Source organism: Equus asinus, chromosome 12, assembly GCF_041296235.1.
Source record: "Equus asinus isolate D_3611 breed Donkey chromosome 12, EquAss-T2T_v2, whole genome shotgun sequence".
Lineage (NCBI taxonomy): Eukaryota > Metazoa > Chordata > Mammalia > Perissodactyla > Equidae > Equus > Equus asinus.
This window is the reverse complement of record NC_091801.1, coordinates 36544713-36570625: the sequence shown is the minus strand read 5'-3', so window position 1 is coordinate 36570625 and position 25913 is coordinate 36544713. Positions and strand designations below refer to the sequence as shown.

The 25913-nt window shown below is 38.5% G+C and overlaps 2 long non-coding RNA genes across 2 annotated transcripts in view; one reads left to right on the top strand and one right to left on the bottom strand.

Annotated features, from left to right (window-relative positions):
- The window catches only part of LOC139039904 (uncharacterized), a 69975-nt gene that overhangs the window by 11746 nt on the left and 32316 nt on the right, over nt 1-25913 (top strand). Inside the window, exon 2 of the long non-coding RNA XR_011493247.1 lies at nt 1024-1150. This is a non-coding gene — a long non-coding RNA (uncharacterized lncRNA). The remainder of the gene's footprint in view (nt 1-1023; nt 1151-25913) is intronic.
- The window catches only part of LOC123275851 (uncharacterized), a 45419-nt gene that overhangs the window by 14280 nt on the left and 5226 nt on the right, over nt 1-25913 (bottom strand). The window lies entirely within an intron of this gene.

Below are 25913 nucleotides of genomic sequence, written 5' to 3'. Positions count from 1 at the left end.
GTGGGACACTTATCATACTTACCAATCCTAATTCTAAAGAATTATGAGAGGAAGTGTGTAGCACAGTATAGTTAATAAAATTTGAGAATTTAGATAAATCTAGAGATAAAAGACCCATAAAGGGATAGAAACTGTCAGTGAGTGGGTCATGTCTTCCTTCAGGCTGTCTTTACTGATGATTCCATAAGGGGTGTTTTCTCTCACTTCCTTACTGATCTTTCCCCCTCCTGTATCAATAGAATGATACTGGGTGCTATTGCATGAGGTTTGCTTAGGTCCAGTGTGGTACCCCTTATAATCTACGTTAAATCAGTGGTCATCAATAAATATGTATTAACCATAAAATAATCAAATTTGGTTGCAAAATTTGACTGCTTATGATAATTTAGGAAACCATTGATTCTAAAAGAGTAATGATTTCACAGAATTTGAAGGCATTTTGGAGGTTTTCTTAGAGTAGGAAAAAAAAGCTATCATGCTTTATGTGCAGTTTGCTGCAATTTTACCACTTAAACTACATATATCTGAAGATGGCTTCCATATTCAACAGGCTATGAAATAAATTGCCTTTTCTGGGTAGTAATACAGAATAGTGTAAAGGTCACTGTCATGTTTCAGACTTTTGACAACGTTCATTGTGCTATAAATAACTGTGGCTAGCATTTTTATTTCATGAAACCAAAGTTATATAAATAGGATTTTAAGACGTAAGGTATGTGGTAGATGAATTATATTGAAAACATGTACACACCATATTGCTATAGGTCTCTTTAATTAAAGTCTTTTTGGAGGTTTCTGTTAAAGCTAAAGCTAATATCTCTTAGCCTCTCTATTTATTGAAATCTGAGTTAGAGTTTAGTGTTTATGGGATAAGCAAATCATGTGGAAGTGGTCATAGAAATGTGTGCAGTCTTATCTGTTTTGGGCTGTTCCCAAATGCAGAAACTCCGCTTAACAATAATCCCTTCACATTATTCTTGATGTAGTTTTCCTTTTTGTATAACATACTAATTTTTTTTATAGCAAGTACAGAGAGAGTCATTGTTGACAAGGTGTAACAGCAACGCAAACATCTTGTTGACCAGCCCAGCTTGGCTTTGACGGCTTCACTGAGAAAGGACAAAGTGTGATCAAGATACCAATATTAAGTGTGAGTACAAAATCTCATTTAAGACACACAACAAAGAACTCCAGAACCTTATCTAGGTTCTGTCTTTAAATTCTATTTCTAAAAAAGCTCTCATTTTAACTTGTTCAAAAATTATCTTATTAGTTGATCCACTCATCACGATTACAGAGTGATCACTGTACATGAACATAACCTGGTGCTATGGTAGATTCAAGGTGATTGGAACATGGTTCCTGGCTTTAAGGAACCTATGATCCAGTAAGGGAGATAGACAAATACGCAAAAACATATACTGTAAGCAGGCCTAAAAGAAGCAAAAGTTTTTATGTGCATTCATAAGAAGGAGTGATGAACCATGAAGGAGAAATTAGGCAAGAATTCACAAAGGAAGTGGAATTTAGAAATGGCCCCCAACTATAAGCAGAGCTAGTGGCTGGGTGGAGGGCATTCATGAGTGATGTGAAAGCATGACTGAAGTCAGTTAAAAAATAGTGAGTGGGTCTTGACTTCTAAATCAAAGGTGCATGCATTCATTCATTCATGCAACAAATAATTAATGAATGCCTAGTTCTGAGGCCATATTCTACTAGGTACCAGGTGTATAGTGGTGAACAAAATAGACTTTGTCTGTGCTCTATGGGGCAAATTACTACCTGGCGAGGAGGCAGACAGTGAACAGTAAACAAGCCATCAACATATTGTTTCAACTTGTAATAGGTCCTACAAAGACATAAGCAAAGGATGGAGGGGGAAAATAAATAACAAGGGAGGTGCACTTCAGATAAGCAGAAATCTCTTAGGGGGAGATATTTAACTTCAGACCTGAAAGATGAAAAGTAGCCAGAGAAGGAAAGAAGAGGCTGAGAGGGCAAAGAATGTTCCAAATAGAGAAAATGGCATGTGCAGGACCCCTGAAGGGATACAGAACTTCTGTTTGAGAAACTTAAAGAAAGTGAGTGGGACTGAAGGGTAGCGAGGGAGGAAAGTGGAATAAGCTGTGAGACCGGAGAAGCACACGGGAAATGAAATCAATGCAAGAGCTTATCAGTTGCAGGAAGATGTTTGGTTGCTATTTGAAATGTGATGGGAAGCATGAAAGAATTAAACAAATGTAACATGATCTGGTTTATTACTCTGGATACCGTGTGGGAAACTAAACGTACAGAAATAAAGAATAGAAGTGAGGAAAATTGATGAGAGGCTATTGTAGTAGTCTTGGTGAGAAATGATGGTGGTTTAGAGTAGAGCGGCTGCAGATGAGATAGAAGTTTATGGAGTCGAGACATATTTACCAGGATTTGCTAGTGGCCAAAGAAACATAAGCCTGTTAAGGCAGGTTAGGGACTGAGCATGAAGAAGTCTGTGATTCAGCTTCACATCACATATCTCTGGAAGCTTTCTCTGACCTCTTCCATTTGGGGCAAGTGTCCCCTCTACAGTGCTCTCATAACACCCAGGGGACATCTAGCATTATACTTTTCACATTCTAATGTAATTACCTGTTTATGTGTTTGTTTTCTAAACAGATAGCAAGTACTTTGAGGGCACAGACCATATTCATCATTGTCACTTCTCACTCATAGATCTAGAATAATAATATGTTTAAGGAAGAAGTTTAGGTTGAACTTGGCAATATTATTTCGTTTTCTGAGAAGACAATATTAGAGGAAAAGAACCAGTGGAACAAGCAGATTCAAGTGATAACAGTTTAAAAGGCACTGTTTTAAAGAATGAGCCAGTAAATTAGTCTATATATTAATCTGTAAAAAGTATAGAATTACTTGAGCTTGTAATGTTTCAGCCATTTAACATGCCAAACAAAATGACTTTAATTTTAGATGTATTTCAGAGTGTTCGAATCAAATAATATTTTATCAAAATCTTTTTACTCACTCATCTAAATATTAGATGATTTGATTGAAGTCCTATAAGTTTGGGGTTTTACACAAATTAATTTTCAGTCCATGGATAATTTGGAGTAGGAAGACATTAGAGAGGCAGAAGACCTGGTTTATATCCATTTGTCACCATTAACCGGGGTATCAGTTCATCTCTATGGGTCTCCTTTATCCTTTCTAATATCATAAGACAGAGTCTAATGTGCTCTCCTGGCCATATAGGCATGTGTTTAGGGGGAATGGAAGAGGAACTCGACTTCAAGTACTTCACAATCTACCTGGGAGTATGCTTCAGACACTCAAGGAAGTTTGAATTCCTTAAGTATAGTCTCTTGAATGGGAAAATTTTCAAGGCCTTATAAAAAGAGCTCTCATTTTACCAACAGGAGTGATGCATGTGGAGTGAAGTGTATCTGAGGGAGATTTAGGGAAAAAAAAGAAAGAAACAGGATCAGTTTTAAAGTATTTATAATGATGTGGATGGGAAACATGATCAGTTTCCTGCTGTAAAAAAAATATTTAGCAAAAAAGCAGCATAGGTATTTGCATTAGAAATTCCCACTGTACCCCACTACCCACATCCTCTTCTAGTGAAAACTGCCCATTTCCAAGCTCTGTTTCTCGGGGGTCACATTTTATACCACATGGTCCTTCATCTTTGCTTTTTCTTCCTATAGAGAGAAGCAGAGATGCCCTGAGAGAGCAATCTTGTGTGGTTGGTTCCTGGAGCTGCTTTAGATTTAGTTCCTCAACGTAGTATAGTTCCAGGTCTGGTCTACATATAGTCTCAACATAAATTCCCATCTTCTTGAGGCAGATTGAATTAGCCTCCATTCCTTGCCTCCAAAAGAGCAAAACTAAAAATAGTGTTGATCAGGTATGTATGAGAAAATGAAAACGTGTTGTAAAAAAAGAATTAGAGAGAAAGAAATCTGTTTCCAGTTAGGTTCAAGGATGGCTCCAACTTATTTTTCTTTTATGAGTGGGCCATCTCTAGGGATGAAAACTTTCTTAGAGCTCTTACTGCAGCTTCCAAGTGTTGTATATTGTTCCAGATCTTGCCCTAGATTTCTGGATGCTGAAGCTGGTGGTGTACAAGAAACACTCTGGGAAGCCTGCTGCAAGTATTGATTCCAGGGCCCAGCCCCTGAGGATTCTGCAGGAAGTTTGGGGTACACCTGGGCACTTGTAATTTTAACAAGCCCCACAGGTGATTTGGACACACAGCTAGGTTTCAAAACCCTGCTCGAAAACCTCAAGCCGGTTTGACTTGGAGATGCACATATATCTCGAAATGTTATGCCTCTCTGCTAAGATGTCCCTCTGTTCTCTGCCCCCAAATTAAAAACAAAGGAAGATTTATTTTTGTTTCTCTGTCTAGCCTGCTGACAATAACACAATACTATTTTGAGTCTTCAAAACTGGTCTTACCCGGCTTTGCTTCCTATGGAAGGAAGAAATAAGTGATTTATTATTTTGGAAAACTTAAATTGAAATTCTAGGGACAGCCTGGTATCAGAAAGGCCCATGTGAATTTTTCCCTTTGGGAATGGTGGAACAACAGAACTTCTATTTCTACTTTCTTTCCTTCTGACTCTTCAGGAGGAACAGAAATGATGAACAATAGGGACATTTGGTGCTTGAAGTTCTTATTTTAAAAATATTTGCTGTTCTGTCTCACCATTCTGGACATATCAAAATACACCTAAGCACAGAACATTGCTAAATCACAGGACTATATAGACTGGAATTACTACAAATTCCTGGTCTCCATCCTTGGTTATGTTCTAATATTTCTTCTGTTATTACTTATTATTATTTTATCTTCAAATTATTTCTTCATTCTCCTCAACTATCATAACTAATCACAATCTTGTCTAGGGTGACCAATATCCTGGTTTATCCAAGACTGAGGGTTCCAGGACATGGACTTTGAGTACTAAAGCCAGACAATTTCCAAGCAAACTGGAACAAGTTGGTCACCCTAGTTTCATCAGACCCACTCTTTGAACTGCATTTTCCTTACTTTCAATGAAAGGCATAATTTCTTACTTCACAGAGAAAACAGAGGCTGTCAGGTGGAAAATTTCTCAACTTCCTACCCAATCCACTAAAAAGTATCTGGCCACGGACCTGGCTGCATTAGTTATCTTCTCTTTCTGCTTTGTCTTCTACATCTTCATATCTATTAACCATGTCCCCTAAGCACAGTGTTAAAGGAAAATTTGCTGAGTCCAAGCATGCTCTTAAGAAAGTCTCCCTACTCGACTCTGAGCTTGATAGAGCCTTTCTCCCAAGCCCACACTTTTGTAACACATAACAGTGGATGGCCAAACCCAAGGCAGGCTTTATAATATTCTCCTCATCCTTAGAATTCCTTCTAATATGGAATAAACTACCTCTCCACCCTCGTATGTAGCCCCTCTGCTTTCAATTAGGGAAAACTGACTGAACGGCATTTCCTGAGTGAGATTTCTCTCTCTTGACTGGCAAGCAGATAAACCAGCTTTGTTTTTTATGCCCGGCAGCCTTTTATTCTTTAACAAGATAAGCGTGCTCAAGTATTTCCCATCTTAAACATAAAACTCACTCTTCCTAACTTTAGATCTCCTTGGCTATCTCTTACCCTGTCTCTCTCTTTCCTTCCTGGTTATTCAGTTTGAAAAAGAAATGTATTTTTGCTCTCTTCACTTTCTTCATAAATTCCAGTGTGTCTTTGTCTCTTCGGTGTATTCCAATGAACCTGCTCTTGTCTGATCACCAATGATTTTGTTGCTAAATTTTATGGGATGTGTTTCATTCTATCTATGACTTATAAAAATAGTTGCATTAAAAAAATAAACTATAGTCACTTATAAATAATAATATAAAATCACCCATAATTCTTCCATGCAGAACTAAAAAATTATTCTCTGTGGCTTCTGTCATTACTTGCAACTTTAAAAATTATTTAAAATTCTTAAAAACTATTCTAGCTGTATTCACAATCCTCAGGAAGTTCCTTCTCCATCTTCTTTGATAAACCTTCATCCTGTACCCCAAATACACTCAAATATTGATGTTTCCAGCTTCGTATCCTCCTCTCACTATTTCATTTACTCTATAGATTCTCCCTGGCTGAGTTCCCTTTTTTCCAGCTCCATAGCTGCATCTACAACCTATATTCTAAGGCCTGTCAAATCTCTCTCTAGATACCCAGTTCCATGTGAATTTTCTACAAGTACCACAATCTCAACATTGATTTTTATCATCTCCCAATTACCCCAGCCCAGACCAATTTTATCATCTCCCAGATTCTCCATCCCAAACATCTTATATTGATGACACAACCATCAACCCAGTTACTTGGTTATTACCTTTGATTTCTCCTCCTCATTCTCATATCTAGCCAGTCACCAACTCTTGCCTATTAAATCTCCTTCGCATTTCTTAAATCCATCTCTTTCTTTCTACCTGTGCTACTACTCTCTGGGAATGGGCTCTTAACCTTTTAAAACTTAATTTGGGCAGTAGTCTACTGAATGGAGTCTTTGCCTCTAGGCTTGGCCTCCTTCAGTCAGTTCTCCACCCTCTGCCAAAGTGATCTTTCCAAAAATCTTTCTGAAAATTGTGGTTAAGATTGTGGGTTCTTGAATGAGACAGATCTGGATTTATAACCAGTTCTAACACCTACTAGCTGTGACCTTGGGCAAGTTACTTAACCTTTCCAAGCCTCAGTTTCCTCATTGGTACCTTGGGATTTACCTATATCAGAGCATTGCCTTAAGAATTAAGTGAGTCATCTATTTAGCACAGTACCTCACAAATAAATAGTGCTCAATATTTGGCTGCTGCTATTATCATGGTTCTTCTTCTTGTTGTTCTCGTTGATACATACTATAACTCTTCCTCATTGAATTTCTTCAGTGTTTCTCTACTGAGTTTAAGATAAAGTCTTAACCCTTTGAGTGATATAGAAGGCCTTTTATGATGGTGCCTTGGTTGGCCTCTCCAATCTCACTTCCTGCCGTTTCTCTTTCTCACTCTATCCTCCAAGCATAGTGAATTATTTACAGTTTTTCCAAAAGTACTCTTTCTTTCTTTTCTTTTGTACATTCTTTAATATTTCTTGATTTTGACTGTTTGTGTAGCTAAATCCAATGCATTCTTCAACATTCAGTTCCACTTAATCTTTCCTCAAGAACTTTCCCTCCCACCACTCTTTTCACAATCTGGATCGAGTGTCCTGTTTGCCCTCCTAATTTTCTGTGCACACATTACTCTATAACACCATGTTATTCAGCATTTTATAATTATCTTCTCTAATATGAAGTGAGCGTCTTGCAGGCACCAATAGTGTCTTTTTGTCTTTATCTTTGTATTACCAATTTCCAAGCCAGTATCTGGCTAATAGGTGGCATTCAAATGTTGAACGGTATGAAGGTTTTGAGTATTCATAGTGATAGTGACCCAGGATGGAGATGATATAATGCATAAAATAGTTAATTAATGACAATTTAAAAATAAAGAGATAATAAAATGCCTACATGAGTATTTTATATGAGAAGTTATATAGTACCTCTGTGTAACTGTAAGTTATAGTTCAGTACTGTATAACTTACATAAAAAGTTCTATAGAGGTTGAAAACTTGTTCTTTGGAAAATTTCAAGGAAAGGGTAATATTTGAACTGTATTTTGAAGTTCTATAATTTGATCAGGTAAAAGTAATAGAAGTAGATTTTTAGGCAAGGGGCACTATGGGGGCAAAGGAAGGAAGAGATACTAACTCTAACATACGGAATGTTCCTTGTGTGCTAAGCACCAAGTTGACCTGAGACTGTGGTATTCGTTAGCTTGTCTTTTCATTTAATTCTCTCACTAACTCTTTGAGGTGAATAGTTGAGGATACTAAAAGGTCAAAAGTTTGGAGTAAATTTGTAAAGTTCACAAAGCTGTCACATGGTGAAGATAGTATTAGAATTCAGTTCTGCCTTACTCTGAAGGATTACTTTCTCCACCATCGGCTGATGTGCCACAAGTAGAATGAAAATATGAGATTGAAATAACAAAAGTAAACCTGGATCTAGATTATGACAGGCCTTCAAAGTCACGCAGAGGAAGCATTTGAGCATTCTCTATTGGATAACTATAACATTCTTTCAGCTGACCATTTGGTGGAATTGAAGAGGTTATACCAAAACCAAGAGTTGTTGGCAAAAATATACAGCAAGCTCACTACTACTGTTCTTTCCTGAAACCATGGCAGGCAATACTAGTGCTAGCTATAGAAATATGCTACTTCTTACTGGGCCTGGAAATAGTCTCAAAACCATTATTAACGGATATTCATTGGAAATTTTTGGTTGATCCATAGCCATTCTGTCTTCCTACCATCACTCCAATTTCCTTTGGGAAATTACCTTGCCACCATTTTGAGAAAGCTGAGTGAAACTATAAAACAAGGTAAAGCACCCTCATATATGGAGCATGAAGAGATAGTTCTGTCAGATCTCACTGTCTCAATAGGACCAAGAACTGAGTATGTGACCTAAGCTTGACTAGACAAAAACATTCTTTCCAAAGAGTTAGAATCTTGAGCAGAGTTATTCAGAATTGAAAAAACAAAACAGAACTGTACATTCCTTCCAGAGAAGAAACCCTGATGAGGCAGTGGGGAGTTACTGATCTCTCTTTTATTTCTAAGCATCTTCTCTAGCCTTCCCATCAGAATAGTGAACTTCCCAATAATATTATTCCAATAAACCTGTTTTTCTGTTTTGGCACAAATTAGCTAGAGTCATTTTCTGTGACTTGAGACCAAAAAAAATGATACTCAATACTATTTTTATTCAGTCAGAGTTGGCACATGATTTAAAAACTAACAGGCCCACGGGTCAGCCTGGTGGCCTAGTGGTTAAATTCGCACACTCTGCTTTGGCGGCCTGGGCTTCACAGGTTTGGATCCCGGGTGCAGGCCTACGCACTGCTCGTCAAGCATGCTATGGTGGGATCTCACATGTAAAATAGAGGAAGATTGGCACAGATGTTAGCTCAGGGGCAATCTTCCTCACCAAAAACAACAACAAAACGCAGCAGCCCTATGATTTAATACCAATGGCACATGATTTAAATATAATAGGATTTAAATATGGGAAATATGCTATGATATTTTATACTGTGTCAACTTGGCAAAGCTGGAACGATATTTCCCAGAACTCCTTTCTCCACAGGGTTCTAAGTTAGAGTTGGCCAAAAGGGACATTTTTGTGAGACTTGGAAGGTGGAAGTGAAGCAGGAGCCTTTATGAGCTGAAGGTCTTCCTGGTCACTAATGGTGAGAGAATGTTGCAAATGTGTCCTGACTCCTTTGTTCATATCCAGATCTTCTTCACAAATGCCATCCCTCAACAGTAGAGACTCCAGACTCCCAAAGAAATGCAGAGTTAAGAGCCTTCTATCCTCTATTCTACCATCTTTCCTTGTAGTCCCATTCTATCAGCTGGATATACCTGATCTTCTGAATTCCTTGGAAAACTGCAATTTGTCCACTCACTCCAGTGCTTCAGAAAGGCCCCTTTCTCTAATCCTCTAACTTTTCCTTTTAGTCTGTCATTTCTTCAACTTCAACAATTGCATAGAGTCTTATTCCTATAATAAATCTCTTATTCCACAATAGTCGCAGAGGTTCTCCTTCCATGATTGAACTCTGATTGCCAGAATTGTTGGTACCAGAATTGATCTCAGCATAACAGAACTTTAAAGATGGTCATCTATAATTGGCTCCCTGATCTGATTAGATTTTAAGACATTAATGGTCTTGCTGCCAGTAGCAAAGGGGACACTGGCAGTTCATGACATGTAGTGGCAAAATTGGTTTCACCTGTAATCAAATGTCTATAGAAGGCAAGGCTTTGGGTCACCAAGTAGTTGCTGCTGTAGAATACTTTAATTAAAATGAATATAATGGTGTTGATTTGTTGCTTCTACACGTGTTGGAAACTGTGGAGAATGAAAATGAGTTCAGAGTTTTTAGCAAGGTCTAGGTTATGGATTAGAAAGCTTCTATGACTGCTCTTAGAGAAACCCATATTTCCTACAAAATTTCTTAAAGTCAAACCCAAAGTCTAATTTGCAGAGTAGCTGAATTACAATTCAACCCAAACTTTCAGGGTTTCTTATATTAGAATTAAGGCATTGACTGGGAATGAGTAGGGCATCATTGATGATGCAGAGGAACATGAACCTTTGCATTTTATTGAGCCTCATTTGCCAGTAGAAGCATCTTTCCGCCCAAGTCTAAGGAAATTAGTCTCTCCTTGCCTGAAGAACTTAATTGTCCTGGGCTGAGGAACTTGATTTTCAGGGGAATGCTGATCCCCTCCTTGACATACCTCACCACCTCCCCTTGCTTCTGGGTCTATGACAAGACTCAGGTTCTGGGATGCTTCTAGGGACCAGATAGACATGGTTATGACGTGACAAAAAGCACTGTACACACCAAAAGAATTATATTTATATAATTTATATTCATATTAATGGAAACCTGGGGAATATGTATGGAAATGGATTGGATCTGGGTGAGAGAATGTGATGTTGTGTCAGTTTGAATGTATTAAAATTGGTTCACTAAGCAAAGATTCTGTATTCAGTGTGTTTTAAGCAGCTAAGTGGTTCTAACTTTCGGCTTGGTTTGTTGACCAAAATGAAGTTGAATTGCCAGAACTCCCTTGATATACGAGAGAGGACAGTATCAAAAGGCTTAGGGATATTTCAAATTTGGGATAGATTTATCTTGTAAGAACTGCTCACTTACCCATATATATGTCCAAAGGACGTTTCCTTTATTAAGGCTTTGAGAAATACATTGGTGAAAGAAGTACTGTCATCTTTGAAAGCCCTGTAGTGGCTGTTCTCTACAGGCCAGGAATGATGGTAAGAAGTGCTGCCATCAAAATAGGATGCCTGAATTCAACAGGGATCATAGGATCTCAAGGGGGCGGGGGCCAAGTGGCATCACTTAACTGATTGAGATAACGTGGGTAGAATTACTATAATGAGCAGCACAGCTGAAGCAGTAATCAGAATGATTTCACCCACAGACACCTTTGTCTTTAGCTGGTTGATCATGGTGTCCCAAGAACTGAAATATATGGGCAGTTTGCTGAAGTCTTACTTGATCTGTAGAAATGGAAAAATTCTAAGTCTGGGGAACAGAAGTTTGACTTGAATCACCTAAATAGAGAATCAGTTTCAATTCTTGAGCCAGTGCATACTTCTAGGGTGTTCTGTGCCCAGGTCTTAGTTTATAAGGTTGACTGAGTGAAGACACAGAGAGGTCAATGCCATTGAAAGAAAAGTTGAATGTTACTCATAGTTCTCCTAGAAACAAGAGACAGAGATGGCCAGGCAGGGCCACAGGAAGAGCACCAAGTTTTGATCAGGAAGCAGAAGGAGGAGTGAGTGATAGGTTTAAGCTGGAGCCTTTATTGGGGTTTCTGTGGAAAGGCAAGGAAGGGCCAGGGTAAACGGTTTAGGATTGTCTAGTTTGGATAATTTCAGCGGGCTCTAAGCTGTAGGAGTGGTGCCTAACTGCCTGGTATCTGGACCTGGGATGGTTAAGGTAGAGGAATATTGCCTCCTGGGGTGTACAGGCCAGATAGAGGAGGTATGGCTCTGGATCAGTTAGTTTGCTTATCAAAGGCATGCTCTCGGGTGAGCCTTTTGTTATCTTTAAAAATTGGCTACCCCTAGGAGGGGCAGTCACTCTCTAGCCAGAAAGGTTTTTTAAGATGTCAAAACATCATAATGTAAAGAAAATGAAAAAAAATACGATACACACAGGGCACCTTGGATAAGTAGAGCTAGGTTTCTTCAAGAAAGGATACGGCAATGCCAAAAACTCATCCGGTATATTTTTCTCTAACCTTCCCCAAAAGGATCTGTGGCCATTTACAAGGGTGACAGTGCATTAAGAAAGGGAAAATTATTACACAATTCAGGGATTACTTAACACTGGGTCTGAACTGCCAGTAATTCCTAGAGACATAGAATGCCACTGTGATCAACCAATCAGAGGACAGGCTTTTGGAGACGAGAATATTAATGATGTTTGGACTGGGTTTGTCACACAGGGGCACAACTGGGTCCCCAAACCCGTATGGTTATTTTCCTGGTCCAGAATGCCTAACTGGAATAGACACACTAAAAAGTTGGCGGAATACCCATATTGGTTCCTTGACCCATGAATTGAGAGTCTTTATGGTGAGAAGGGCCAAGAGAAAAGCCCCTAGAATAGCCTTTATCTACAAATATAGTAAACCAAAAGCAATATCTCATTCCTGGAAGGGTTTCAAGATTAGTGCCACCATCAAAAACTTAAGAAGGTAGGAATGATGATTTCTAATAAATTCCCAATCAACTCTCCTATTTGACCTGTGCAGAAGAAGACAGATATTTCAGAATGACTTAATCAGGTGGTAAATCCAATTGTAGCTGCTGTTGAAAATGTGGTTTCTTCACTGGAGCAGATCAAAACATCTCCTATCATATAGTTATTTATTCGTTGAATGTTTTTGTTTTCCTACACGTACTAGAGACCACCACAAACTGCTTTCATTTGGCATGGCCAGCAGGATACATTTCCCTTCCTACTTCAGGGCTATAGCAACTTTCCAGCTCTCTGTCATGATGTAGTTTGCAGGGACCTTAGTTGTCTCTGCATTTCACAGAACATCCCACTCCTCCACCGTATTGATGTTATGTGATCCTTGTGCTTGGTGAGCAAAAAGTAGTAACTACTACAGACACCTTGGTAGGACATATGTAAATCAGAGGGTAGTAAATAAATTCCACAAAGATTAAAAGGCCTGTGGCTCAGGAAATTCTATGGTTACAGTGGCCTGGGATATGTCAAGATATATCCTTCCAAGATGAAGGACAACTTGCTATATCTGGCTCCTCCCACCATGGAGAAAAAGGTTCAATGTCTCTGTCTCATAGGCACCTTTATCTTACATAGATAACGTGTATCTCATTTATTGAGTAACTTGAAAGGCACAAATTTTGAGTGGGGCCCAGAGGAAAGTTAAGGCTTGGACCATATAACCTGGCAGATCTAATGGTACTTGAAATGTCTGTGGCAAACAGAAATGTTTTATGGAAGTTTTATCAGGACCCTATAGGTAAGTCACAGTGCAAACACTTAGCGTTTTGGTGTATACCATGCCATCCTCTTCAGATAACAACTCTCTTATCTGAGAAACTTCCAGCTAGTTACTAGGTCCCAGAGTCTGAACTACCATCATGGGTCACCAAGTTGTCACGTAACCTGATTTGCCCATCATGAATCAGATGTTGTCTGACCCATTAAGCCATAAATTTGGGCATGCAGAGCTTCAGTCCATCATTAAGTGGAAGTGGTATGTATGTGATTAGGCTTGAGCAGGTCCTGAAAGCACAAGTGAGTTGCATCTGCAGGTGACACAGATTGTCAAGGTGCCTACTCCTTCTATAGTTTCTCCTTTCTTTCAACGCAAACTTATGGCCTCCTGGGTGGTTCATTTTGACCAATCCACTGAGAAAAAATATTTCTGGGCCTGGATTACAGATGGTTCTGCATAATATATGGACACTACCTGAAATGACTAACGGTTTAGTTTAGAAAAAAACATGATCGGAAAATTGGTGATAAGGAGGTCACACAAGATGAATGTTTCCAAATGGGCATAGAATGTGAAGATATTTGTGTTCCATGTGAATGCTCAGTAAAGAGCATTCTTAACAGAGGAGACTCTTAATAACCAGGTGGTCAAGACCACTTATTCTGTGGATGTCAGTCAGTCTCTTTCACCAGTTACCCTGTTTTTGCCCAGTAGATGCTTGAATAAAATGGTCATGGGTCCAACAAAGTGGATTTCTACTCTCTAAGGCCAATCTGGATAGAACCACTGCTGAGTGCCAAACCTGCCAACAGCAGGGGCCAACACTTAGTTCCAATATGGCATTATTTCCCAGGAAGATCTTCCAGTACCTATTGGCAGATTGATGTGTGGATCACTTCCATCATAAAAGGGCAGTGATTTTTTTCCCCCCTTGGAATAGAAATTCTGAATATGCATTTGCTTCCACTACCCAAAATGCTTCTTCAAAAACCACCATCCATGAGCTTTCAGATGCCTTTCTCACTGTTATGTTAATTCACACAGCATTGCTTTTGACATGGGAACTAATTTTACAGGAAGTGAAATAGTGGATTGACCCACGCTTATGGAATTTACTGATCTTATCATGTTCCCCATAACCCTGAGGCAGCAGACCTGATAGATGGATTAAATGGGTTTTTTTGAATGCTTAGTTATATCACTAGCTAGGTGGCTAGGGTAATGTCCTCCAGGCTATAGAATATGCTATATTTCAGTATGGTGCTATTTCTTCCAAAGCTAGGATTCCCAGGTTCATGAATGAAGTATTGGAAATGAGAATAGCTTTTCTCACTATTATATTTAACAATCTAATAAGTTGTTATTAAGAGCAGAAATAATTCTAACAGTACATTCATCAAAATTAGTGGCAGCACTCTTGGTACTTGGGATATAGAAGAATATAAAACATGGTTTCTGACTTCAAGGAACTCACAGTCCTTGAGGGAACACACACACACACACACACACACACACACACACACACACACACATACATTATTCCAATGGATGAGAGTTATTCATGGAGTGATAAGGAAGCACAGGTTGGGGTGGGAGCAGAGAAGGCCTCCCAGAAAAGTGATATTTGAATTAATTCTTCAAGGACATGCACATATAAATAAAATTGGCCTGATTCCTACCTGAGTTTCAGTTTCTCCAAAAGCCAACCATGACACAGGATTTGGATACAGGTAATTTATTTGGGAGGTAATTCCAGGAAGTACAAGTGAGAGAGTGGAGAAAAATGAGACAAGAATGGGAAAAAAGCCAATAAAGGGTCTATTAAGGAGCAAATTAGTATGGGCAACTGAGACTCAGTCCCATTGGTGACTCTCTGAGAACCCATCTGGCCAGAGGGGCCAGGGCATTTATCCATGACTTCCATCTCTTCCTGGTTGAGTATTGCCCCTGGGAACTTTATCTCCAATGTACTTCCTGGTTTCACCTGTGTGCAGTGGAACAAGCTCTGTGGTAGAGGAGAAAGCCCTCAGGGAGAATAAAAGAGGCATGTGCTGGGAACCATCTACAGGTAAACTGAGGCAAGCCTAATGGATGCGGGGTAGGGCATCAATCTGCATCTACTACAATTCCCATTTTCTGTGGGTAGTCTTATCCCTCCCTATTATTTCCTTAAATTCTCAGACTTACATTCTTATGCTTTGGGTTCGTTCTGAGTTCCTAACTCCAGTGAACTATCTCATTGTAGCTGTTTTTTCCTACTGTTTTGTGCCAACCCCATATGAAACAGTCATTTATCTTTGATTTCCTCTGAAAAGTTATAGAAAGCATTTTTATAGGGTGTGTTTTGATGGATATGTGTGTGCAGCAAAATATTCAGAAGATGAAGTTAATGGGAGAGTTTTCATCTTTACAATAAAAATATCTTAAAATTTAGTATTACACATTCTTGGTCTTGAAAAGTCCTAGGTTAGCAATCCTGGGCTAGGTTCCTTAAGAGTTGAGCCTGAGACAGGGATTCTTGGACAATGATTTTCTAGGGAGTGGCTCCAGTGTAATCTGTAAGGGAATGAAGAAAGCAGGATTGGACAAGGGGAAAAGTTAGTCATAAACTTGGATTCACCTGATTCCATAGTGACCTCTGGAAGGAAAAAGACACTACAGTATCATCCTTGCTGGGGATAAGGGACCAGGCTTTTTGTACCTCTATGTTAGTCACTGGCTGCAGGCTACCTCTGGGAGGAAGGTATAACTTCTCAGGGATTTCTGGACTAAGAACTTCTGTTGTTAACAGGCAATTTTCAGAAGAAAGGTGCAGCTGTGAGCTCTTAGCAGTCAATGCTCAAGAAGCTGGGGGATGAGTGCACCTATACTTGCTTATCAAAGGGGATGTGGGTGGGACACCAACAACCTCTACTATGGCCGCTCTGCTGTGACAATTTCTCACTGGACAGGCTCCTCCATCAGCTCTGGCTTTCTGCAATAGTGCTCATCTCCATTTTTCTCTCAAGACTCCCTTGCTTCTCCACTTTCTGGCCAGGCTTATTGCTTCTAAATATAAATCGACTTTTGATACTATACAAAACAATTGACTCCCAACATTCTTCTAAAATAAGTCCTTCCTTTGCCTACCCAAAGTCTTGGAAAAGTGCTGAGCTAGACAAGGGGCTACTTGCTTGACTCACTCTGGTTCTTGTTTAGCTTCATAGAAAAGCTCACAGAAATCTTAAAATTTTAGCCTCTATTGTCCCTTACCCATTTCTGTATGTGGAGCTATAGTTTACGACTGAAATGAATGCCTGCATTAACTGAAGAGTCTACAGTCAGTTTGATTTTTAAAAAAACAATGACTTTGTCTCTACAAAAGATGAATAGCAACTACATGAGGAGACAATTTGCTTTTGGTGGATAAGGCAGCATGTGTAAAGATGTATAGATGTGACCACAGTAAGCTTAGGAAAAATGCAAATAGTTCAGTTTGGTTTCAACTCAAATCGTGGAAGAATCATGTGAAATGAACTGCAGAGGGAGGTAGGTGTGGGTCATAGCTTTTATGGCCTAATATGTGATGCCAAGGAGTTTAGACCTTGGCCTGACAATGTGATGCCATATTCAGATTGGCATTTAAGAAACCGTTCTCTCTCTTCCCCATGGAGGAAGTTTCTACAAAAACTTGAAAAATAATGACATTTCCAAATGAAGATTATGACAATAGAGATGAAGGCAACAGTAAATTTAGATGACTTCTAAAAGGTAGAAAGGAGAGGACCAGATAATGGATAGGTTACAAATAAGGGAAGTAAGTACCCAGGAAAGATTACCAGCTTCTGGGCTTGCATACTATCATTTTGCTAATTTTCTCTCTCTTCCCCTATTCTTTTTATTTATACCCTCTCAATAAAACAAAAATGGTATTACACTCTACATATTGTCTTGTAGCCTATCATCTCATGAGCATCTTTCATTATAATAATCTTGATATAAAATATCAATTTAAATAAGTGCTCAGTGTTTCATTGTACAGGTGTAGAATAATTTTTAAATCTATTATTGACATTTAGATTGTTTTCTGTCTTTAAATATTACAAACCATGTTGTTATAAGTATCTTTAAAACCAAACATTTATTCATGTTCTTACTTACTATTTTAGGATATTTCTAGGAAAGGAATTGCTGAATTTTTAAGGCTTATGATAGATATTGCCAAATTGTTCTCTAGAGGGTTTATGTCTCAAGATACTCACAAAACCACCTACCCTTTGATTTGAAGTGTCTTGGAAATTCTACCCTGTGAGAGAAGCTTTCTCAGAAAGGTAAGTTCTTATGGCATAAATTTAAATGTTTTGATGGCTAATTTTACTTTTGCTTAATTACTAGATATTTGGGGCACTTAGAGATCTTCATGGTTCTGGCGAGAAATATTGTCCTTTTCAATCTGGTATACAGCTATTGGTCTTCCTTTTGGGAAAGCAGGAAATAATCTCAAAATCAACTTCAAAGTTTATTTCTATGGCATTTATTAATCAATTGATAATTAGTAAATGTGTTTCTCCACCTATTCAGTAACTCAACAAATATTTATTGAAAGCTCCTACTTATTCTAGATAATGTGGATAAGACTTCCCCCTCACTTAGGTAGTTTAGATTCATCCAGTTATCATGATGACAATGATGATAATAACAGGACCTGACATGATGTGGTGCTTCCTGTGAGTCAAACACTGGTTCTCTAAGTAACCCTGTGAAGCAAGTATTATTATTATCTTCATGAAACAGACAAAAAGGGAAAATAAGATATTTCAATGAAACATGATACGCATTAAATTGTTATAAGTCACAAGGTGCAGTAAGAGTACATTGGAGGGGCTCCCAATCAGTCTTAGCAGAGTCTTTCTAGAGGAGTTGGTATCTAAATTGAGACATTAAGGCTGAAGAGAAGTTAGCATATATACTCTTGAAGCTTTTATATTTTTAAAAACATTTCAGAGACCTCATATTTGCTTTAAGTAGTGTTCTACCTTGAGGAAATCTTGCCTTGTCATGTGGCATAGGGTATGATTCTTGAGACTTCTTTCTGAGAGTTTACTCATTATTTCCACTCCTGTTTTATATTCAATCCCTGGACTTCTGCATTCTCGCCCTATCCTTCTACTAGAAGAGTATAAGTCAAGGTTACCAAAGACTTTCTAACTGAAAAATTCAACATTAATTTTTTTGACCCCTTTCACCCATTTTTGCCTATTCAACAACCTCCACCTCCGGCAACCATCATTCTGTTCTCTGCGAGCCTTTTTTTTCTTTTTTAGATTCCACATATAAGTGACATCGTGATGTATTTGTCTTTCTCCGCCTGACTTATTTCACTTAGCATAATGACCTCAAAGTCCATCCATGTTGTTGCAAATGGCAAGATTTCATTCTTTTTATGGCTGAATAATATTCCACTGTGTGTGTGTGTGTGTGTGTGTGTGTGTATACATAATGTTTTCTTTATCCATTTGTAGATCAATGGGCACTTAGATTGTTTCCATATCTTGGCTATTGTAAATTATGCTCCAATAAACATGGGGGTGCAGATATCTTTTTGAGTTAGTATTTTCATTTTCTTCAAATAAATACTCAGAAGTGGAATTGCTGTCACTGTTAATTTTTTAGTCCTTGTATTATTTGGCATCTTTGAGAAATTTAAAACCATTCACTATTCCTTCCCATTTGAAAGTCTTTACTATCCATTTAATCATCTAAACCAGAAACCTGGCAAACATCCTATAAAATTTACTTTCCCTCACTCGTCTCGTCTATAAACTCTTGTCTTGTTCCCTTGCCTTTGCATATTTACCTTTCCCACTGGACAAACCTATGCACCCTATTTGCTGTAATTTCTAAGCCAACCTCAATTGACTATCACAAGCTCCAGCCTTTTATTGTGAATAGGGTTTAGAATTATGACTCATACCCAAGATTTGGGGAAAATCACACATTTGACGTACTTCTATATAGTTTTAGAACACTTTACTCTAGTTGTACCTAAAAACTGGTTAATCAGAGATAAACTACATTTTCAGTCCTCATTAACTCCTCTTGTGTTGATTCATCTGGTTAATTCTACTGGCTTATAGGAATACTTGTGTTGGGGTCCTTTTTCCAGCAGACCAACACTATCTATTTAACCTCGGGATCGATACTCAAGATTTGGAAGGATTAACTTCTTCATATATAAATTTGGGGCTATAGTAATACCTACCTCATAAGATTGTTTTGAGGATTAAATGAGTTAATGCATATAAAATACCTAACAGTGGCACTCATGGTATAATTACTCAAGACTACTAGCTAATATTATTATCATTATTATTACTGTTATTATAATTACTATTACCCTATTTGTCTGAGAACTCTGTTCTGAGCCTCAGTTTTCATGACTTTGATCCTCCTAGGACTATAGTCTCTGCATAACCTCTATTCACTATCCAGTAAGAGCAAAACCTTTGGAAATATGGCTGCAGCCTGGTTGACTCTCAAATTGTAGCTTTGGCTTGGAGCCATTACTACATTGTCATACCTGCAGATTGAACTTCAAGATTGACTGAAACATTCCTAAACCTATAACACCTTGGGATATTTTGGCTTCAGTTCAGTTTCTACAGCTTAGTCAGTACCCATCTAGAGCTATGCTCTGAGCCCACACTTCTCACCTTGATGAACTGATTCTCTCTAGTCTCCACTTGGACTTCCTTTCTTAAGGGATGAGTTGCTACCTGTCTTTTGTATATCTGATGCACAAATACGTCTCGAGCAAAATATAACATGATTATAGAGGACAAAGTAGAGAGCTATTTCTTCTATGTGGAGGAAACCGAGAAGGATTCAAGGAAAGGAGTCATTTAATATGGCTCTTAAAAACGGGATGGAATCTCAGTTTGAGATGATGGTACTATAGAGAAGATTTCAGAGATGGGTAGCAGCATGAGTAAAATGTTGGCGGCAACAAAATGAGGTGACGGGTGATGGCCCTGTTTCCTGAATTGCTACCATTTGTACTTAATGTGGCCATTCCTGCTGAAATCCATGCTATTGGAACAGGACTTGTCTCCTGTCTACTCCCCAACTGATTCCAAGCTAAAATGAACTCAAAGATAAGATTAAAACCTATCCAACTTCATCCAGCTCCTGTGACTATGTACCTACCCAATCAAAGGAGTATTGAAACTTGGAAATGTGCCCTTTGTTTTTATGGGCTAAGTGTCTTCAATTTTTCCTCCCTATTTTCTCATGATTTTGTTCTCACATCACTGTCAGCATCTCTCTTATTTAGTGGGCTATAGAGTGGTATGGGGCATAGTGAAGAGAGTATTGAGCTGCAATTGAAAAGATAGGGATCTTGCTCTGGTTCAGATTAGACAAGTACTTTATATCTCAGGTCAGGGGTTGGTAAGCTATGGGCTGTAGCCAAAATCTGGCCTGGCTCCTATTTTTATTTGACCTTTGAGCTAAGAACAGTTCGTACATCTTAAACTGGTTGAAAAAAGATCAAAAGAAGAATAATATTGCATGACTCATGAAAACCATATAAAATTCAAGTTTCAGGGTTCATCAATAAAGTTTTATTGGAACACAGCATAGTCATTTGTTTACATATTGTCTAAGGTTGCTTTCATGCTAAAATAGCAAAGTTGTAACAGAAAGAGTACAGCGTACAAAACCTAAAATATTTACTATCTAGCTCTACAATTACAGACTACGTTTGCTGATCTTTGTCTTAGGTCTTCAGTTTCCTTCATGAGATATATTACACCTGGACAGGCATTTCATGAATGCTATCTTCTTTCTCCTTTCATTTATAAAAAGGAATTGACTTTAAAAGATATAAAGCCTGTTTTAAGAACTACTGAACATCCAAGCCAGAATGTAGCCAAGCTGTGAAAAAGTCCAATTGTGCAATTTTTTTAAAAGCCTCCTCACCATTGTAGGGGAGGAAGACATTTCCTCTACCTGCTCTGTGTTCTTGTGGCCAGAGAACGAATTAAATTCACATGAGACAGAATAACAGGAGAAAATTCAACAAAGCTTTATAACGTGTATACATGGGAGAGGCTCAGGCAACCTGAGCAACTTGCCAAAATGGCTGAAACCACCACCTTAAATATCATCTTCAGCTAAAGGCAAAGGAGGATGATGGGGGTGGGGGGTGGAAGTCGATCATGGGATCATGTACCACATAAGTACAGTAAACAAGAGTCAGGTTATTATGCAGACTTCAGTCCTTGCCTTCTACATTGGTAAGAGTTCCTAGAGGTAAGGTCATCCCTCCTTCCTGGTACAGAGAGGGAGGCACCTTTACAGATGGAGATTTCCTTTACAATGTAAATATCTCTTAACAAAGGGTAAGTAAATTCTACTTTTCAGAGTTTCTTTCCTGTCTGCAGTTTTTTAAAAGTAACCAGCCCAAAATAATCCTCATGCCAAAGAGACATATCTTGGGGTGGCCAATTCCAGTCCCCCACACCATCTACTATAAGGTATACAGGCATAGAAACTTGCTGTAATGAAAGAAGTAACTGTCAGTAAGAATGGAATAAGGGTCCCCACACTTTGCCAGCAGAAGAGCCCCACTGGGGTGTGGGATGGTTGTTGAGGGTGGAGATGGTGTCATCAACAACTTAATTGTTGTTCTTCAGCATCTGAAAAGGAATCCTTGAAGGTTTGTTTCTTGGAGCAGTAAAAGTTGTCCTGACAGCCTCAGTCAACTTTAATCTTTAACTAAGCACTAGGATAATAATCTCTGAATGACTGAATTAGGCACCCTGGGTCCGTTCTCTGATCTAAACACAATTGAATCAGATTTGTCTTTTAAAACTGAGACTTTAGAAACAAAGCAAAATAATTAGAAATAAAAACCAAGGAAAAGAGTAGGACACAATGTGTATGCCCCCACTAAGTAGCTTTATATATCTGTCTTCTTCATTAGACTGAGGTCACTCTCTAAGGATCTTCATAATTCAGTTCTGGCTCTCCAGTGCCTTATATACAGCACCTGATGATTAAATACAAGGAGAAGAAAATGAAAAAAAGGAAGAAAAATTTAGAGATAAAGAAAGCAAAACACTTTTTTCAAAAGCAGAGAAAAATTGAATGTATATATCAACGTATGAGCAATAGTGTTGACATGTTTCTAGCTTGAAAAAAATGAAAATTTCTTTCTCTATTGACATAACTGATTACATTGAGAATGTTGGTTCAAATCCAGTTTCCAATGTCCTTTCTGCTACATTCTATTCTCCTTTGACTTGTAGTGCTGTCTTCTTGAGTCTATTTCTGTAAATCAGATATTCTCTACTGCCTGTGTAGCTTAATAGATGACTGTTGTCATCTATTTTTTGAGAGCTACTGTGTGCGACACATTTCCAGTCTCATTGTATTTAATCCTCACAGCAATCCTGAAAAGCACCTTGCAGATTAGGGCAGTGAGACAGAAAGAAAATAAGAACTCTCCCAAAGAAGGAAAAAGAATGGAATATGATGTGGATTAAGGCTGCCCCAGCTAGAGAAGCCCAAGGTGACCTGGCCTACATGCCAAACTATATGACCCAGTGGACTTTTTTTATGGTATGAATTAGGACTGCCCCAGGGAGAGAAGCCCGGGGCATCCTCACCTGCATGCCGATCTATACGGCCAGATTCGTATCTAAAGTTATATGACCGCACAATAACCAGACCCCATCTGCACTGAAATCATTTAATGACTTTTTACATCATCTTTTCTTTTTTTCCAGTAAAAATAAGTCACGTACCCATGCCTTATAAAATTAGCCCTAACCCTCAACTCAGGGCAGCAGCAGGAGCTCTGCCTGCCCATGGGTCTTGTCCCCACGCCAGCGGGGGCAGCAGCAGGAGCTCTGACTGCCCGTGGGTCCTGTCCCCACGCACCAGCTCTGCCTGCCCATGGGTCCCGTCCCCATGCCAGCGGGGGCAGCAGAAGCGGCAGCAGCAGGAGCTCTGCCTGCCCATGGGTCCTGTCCCCATGCTATTCCACACTATTCTCTAAATAAAAGAGCACTACTGCCAGATCTTGAGAGTCTAAGAAATCTTTCTTTCGACTCCTCGGCTCACCGATCCCGCATCAAATATATCTAATTCTACAGCCCAGATACCCAGGTGAGAGACATCTTAACGGATGGTGTTCTTGACCAGATTTTTTTGTGAGAGGATAGAGCTTCAGGGGAATTATTTAATGACTAAGGTCCCAGCCCTTAGAAAGAAAGTGTCTCTAAATATTTCCTATTTTTTCCTTCACTCTCATCCTGCAGTGATGATTAGTCAGATCAGAGGAAATGCCTGCCACTCTGATTGGTGTCCCACATAGAGAAGCATTTACTTCTGCCCTGAGACTGAAGGAAGGTCTCTGGAGCAATCAGATCTGCATTGGCGATCAGTGAAGAAAGGCTTCAGGACTGGTTCATTGTGATTTCCTAGTCAGGGACACAGGGGAGCTATTGTATACTGACATAATTTTAAAGGAACCATAAAACCAAAGAAAATTAATATTCCATGAAAGGGAGGAAACTCATTAAATATCAACTAGACAAGTCATCTTTTTTTTTTGATGCCTTATACCACTATTATAAGCATTACCAGTGATGTGCTAAAACCAATTTAAAGATTAGTGAAACTTCTAAGTTTTAAAATAAACCAGGTTGGGTGTCTGAAAGTAACTGAGCTATTTGGGCCAGTTTAAAACATTTTTCTGCTGTACTTTCCTATGGAGATAATCTAAGTGCAACATTACAACATTTCTGCTATAGGCAAAATCCTGTTGACTTCAGTGGGCTTTTGGATTAATAGAGCCACCAAGGAAAATGAAGTGCTAATTTAAGTCCCCTTATCTACTCTCACATGGATACCAACAGCCTGTGGGAAAACACACAGAAATATTAATTGGCATGCTGCTGTGTAATAGCTTGTTTCTAGACTAAGAAAAAGGCAGTTCTATTTACTTAGAATGATATATTTCACTATCAATAAAGTTACAATGTGACTTACTAATTTTCTGGTAAGAGAAAATTACTTGGCAGAAATTTTTTTCTGCAAAGGGTTATCAGATATGGAAATAGTATGGTTAGTAAAACCAAACAGCAAACATGAATAAAGTATATATTTCATTTTAAAAATTAGACAACTTTTATAAGATTACTACAGATGTGATATCACTATTTTTCTTTAAAAGATTATATTCACTGTGTAGGCTGAGAATTTACCCTCCATAAATGTGTAAATCTCCCTCTCTCTTTCTGTGTGTGTTGGGTGGGGGCGGGGGCGGGTACAATCTACCTGATTTTCTATTGGAGAAAGTGTACATTAATTCTTCTGTTATAGAAAATCAAAGATTATTATTCAAGAGGACAGGAAACTTCCAAACCAATCACACAGGGAGAAAGGTACATTTTAACAAAGAGCTGTTCTAGTTGGCAAGATAATGACCTATTATTATGAGACAAATGCTTAGCAGCATTTGTGTTCAGCTCCACTTTTACCCATGTCAATGCGTGCCTCAGTGTACTTCCTTCTGGAGGAAACCTGTTCAGATGCCATCTTCCTGTTATGGAAGGCTAGTGGGGGAATGGGTACTTTCTTGGCGATGCCCCACTAGCATTTAATAATTGGTAGTTGAGTTGGGAAATAAACTCATATATATTTGACTTCCAAACTTTAAATAAACCATTGGGTTAAATGAGTAAGAAATTAAAGGTAGAAAAATAGAAGAATTCACCATTTTATTTGATAAGTGTATACAAATTCTATTAAACTGCTAAAAATATATGACACCCTTTCACTTTCACCAGTGTCTCAACTAAATTCTCCACATCATTTTATGAAGGATGCTGGATTTTCATAAGTTTGTACTTTAGAAAACACAGCCTTCCTTCTGGAAGCAAACATATACAGATTTCTATCCCAAAGAGTCCTATGAAACATAATTGTACACTTCAAAAGAGTGAATTTTATAGTATGTGAATTATGTCTCAATTAAAAAAATAAGAAATAGGAAGTAGAAGGAAAATATGAGACCATCTTTTTAGCAGATATGCTGTTATGGGCTTAATTGTGTCCCTTCAAATTCGTATGTTGAAGTCCTAACCCCTAGTATGGAGATGGGACCTCTAAAGAGGTAGTTAATGCAAAATGAGATCATATTGGTAGGCCCAGTCCAACATGGATTAGGTGTCCTTATTAGAAGAAGAGGTTAGGACACAGACAGACACAGAGAGACAACCATGTGAAGACAGTGGAAGAAGTTAGCCATCAATAAACCAAAGAGAGAGGCCCTCAGAAGAAACCAACCCTGCCGTAGGTTGATCTCGAACTTCTAGCCTCCAGAGCTGTCAAGAAATAAATTTCTGTCATTTAAGCCGCCCAGTCCGTTGTATTTGTTATGGCAGCCCTCAAAAATGAGTATGTATGCTATCTTCATTTTAGTAGTGTTAGCTTGATATAATGCAGCATATATGTTTATGGTAGGTAGCCTAAGGTGTCAGAAATCACTGCCCTCCTCTTTTTCAGGTGTTTTATTTGTTTACATCTGTTCAAATAATGCCATTAAGATGGCAGCCACTTGTTTAACTTCTAATATCCTTATTGTATTGTTCTTAATATACTTGCAATAATTTCTTTAGTGATTTCCTTTTCTTTGTAATTAGATTTAATGATTAGATTTTACTGTAAGCTTGAATGATCTATTTAAATGGTTCATTG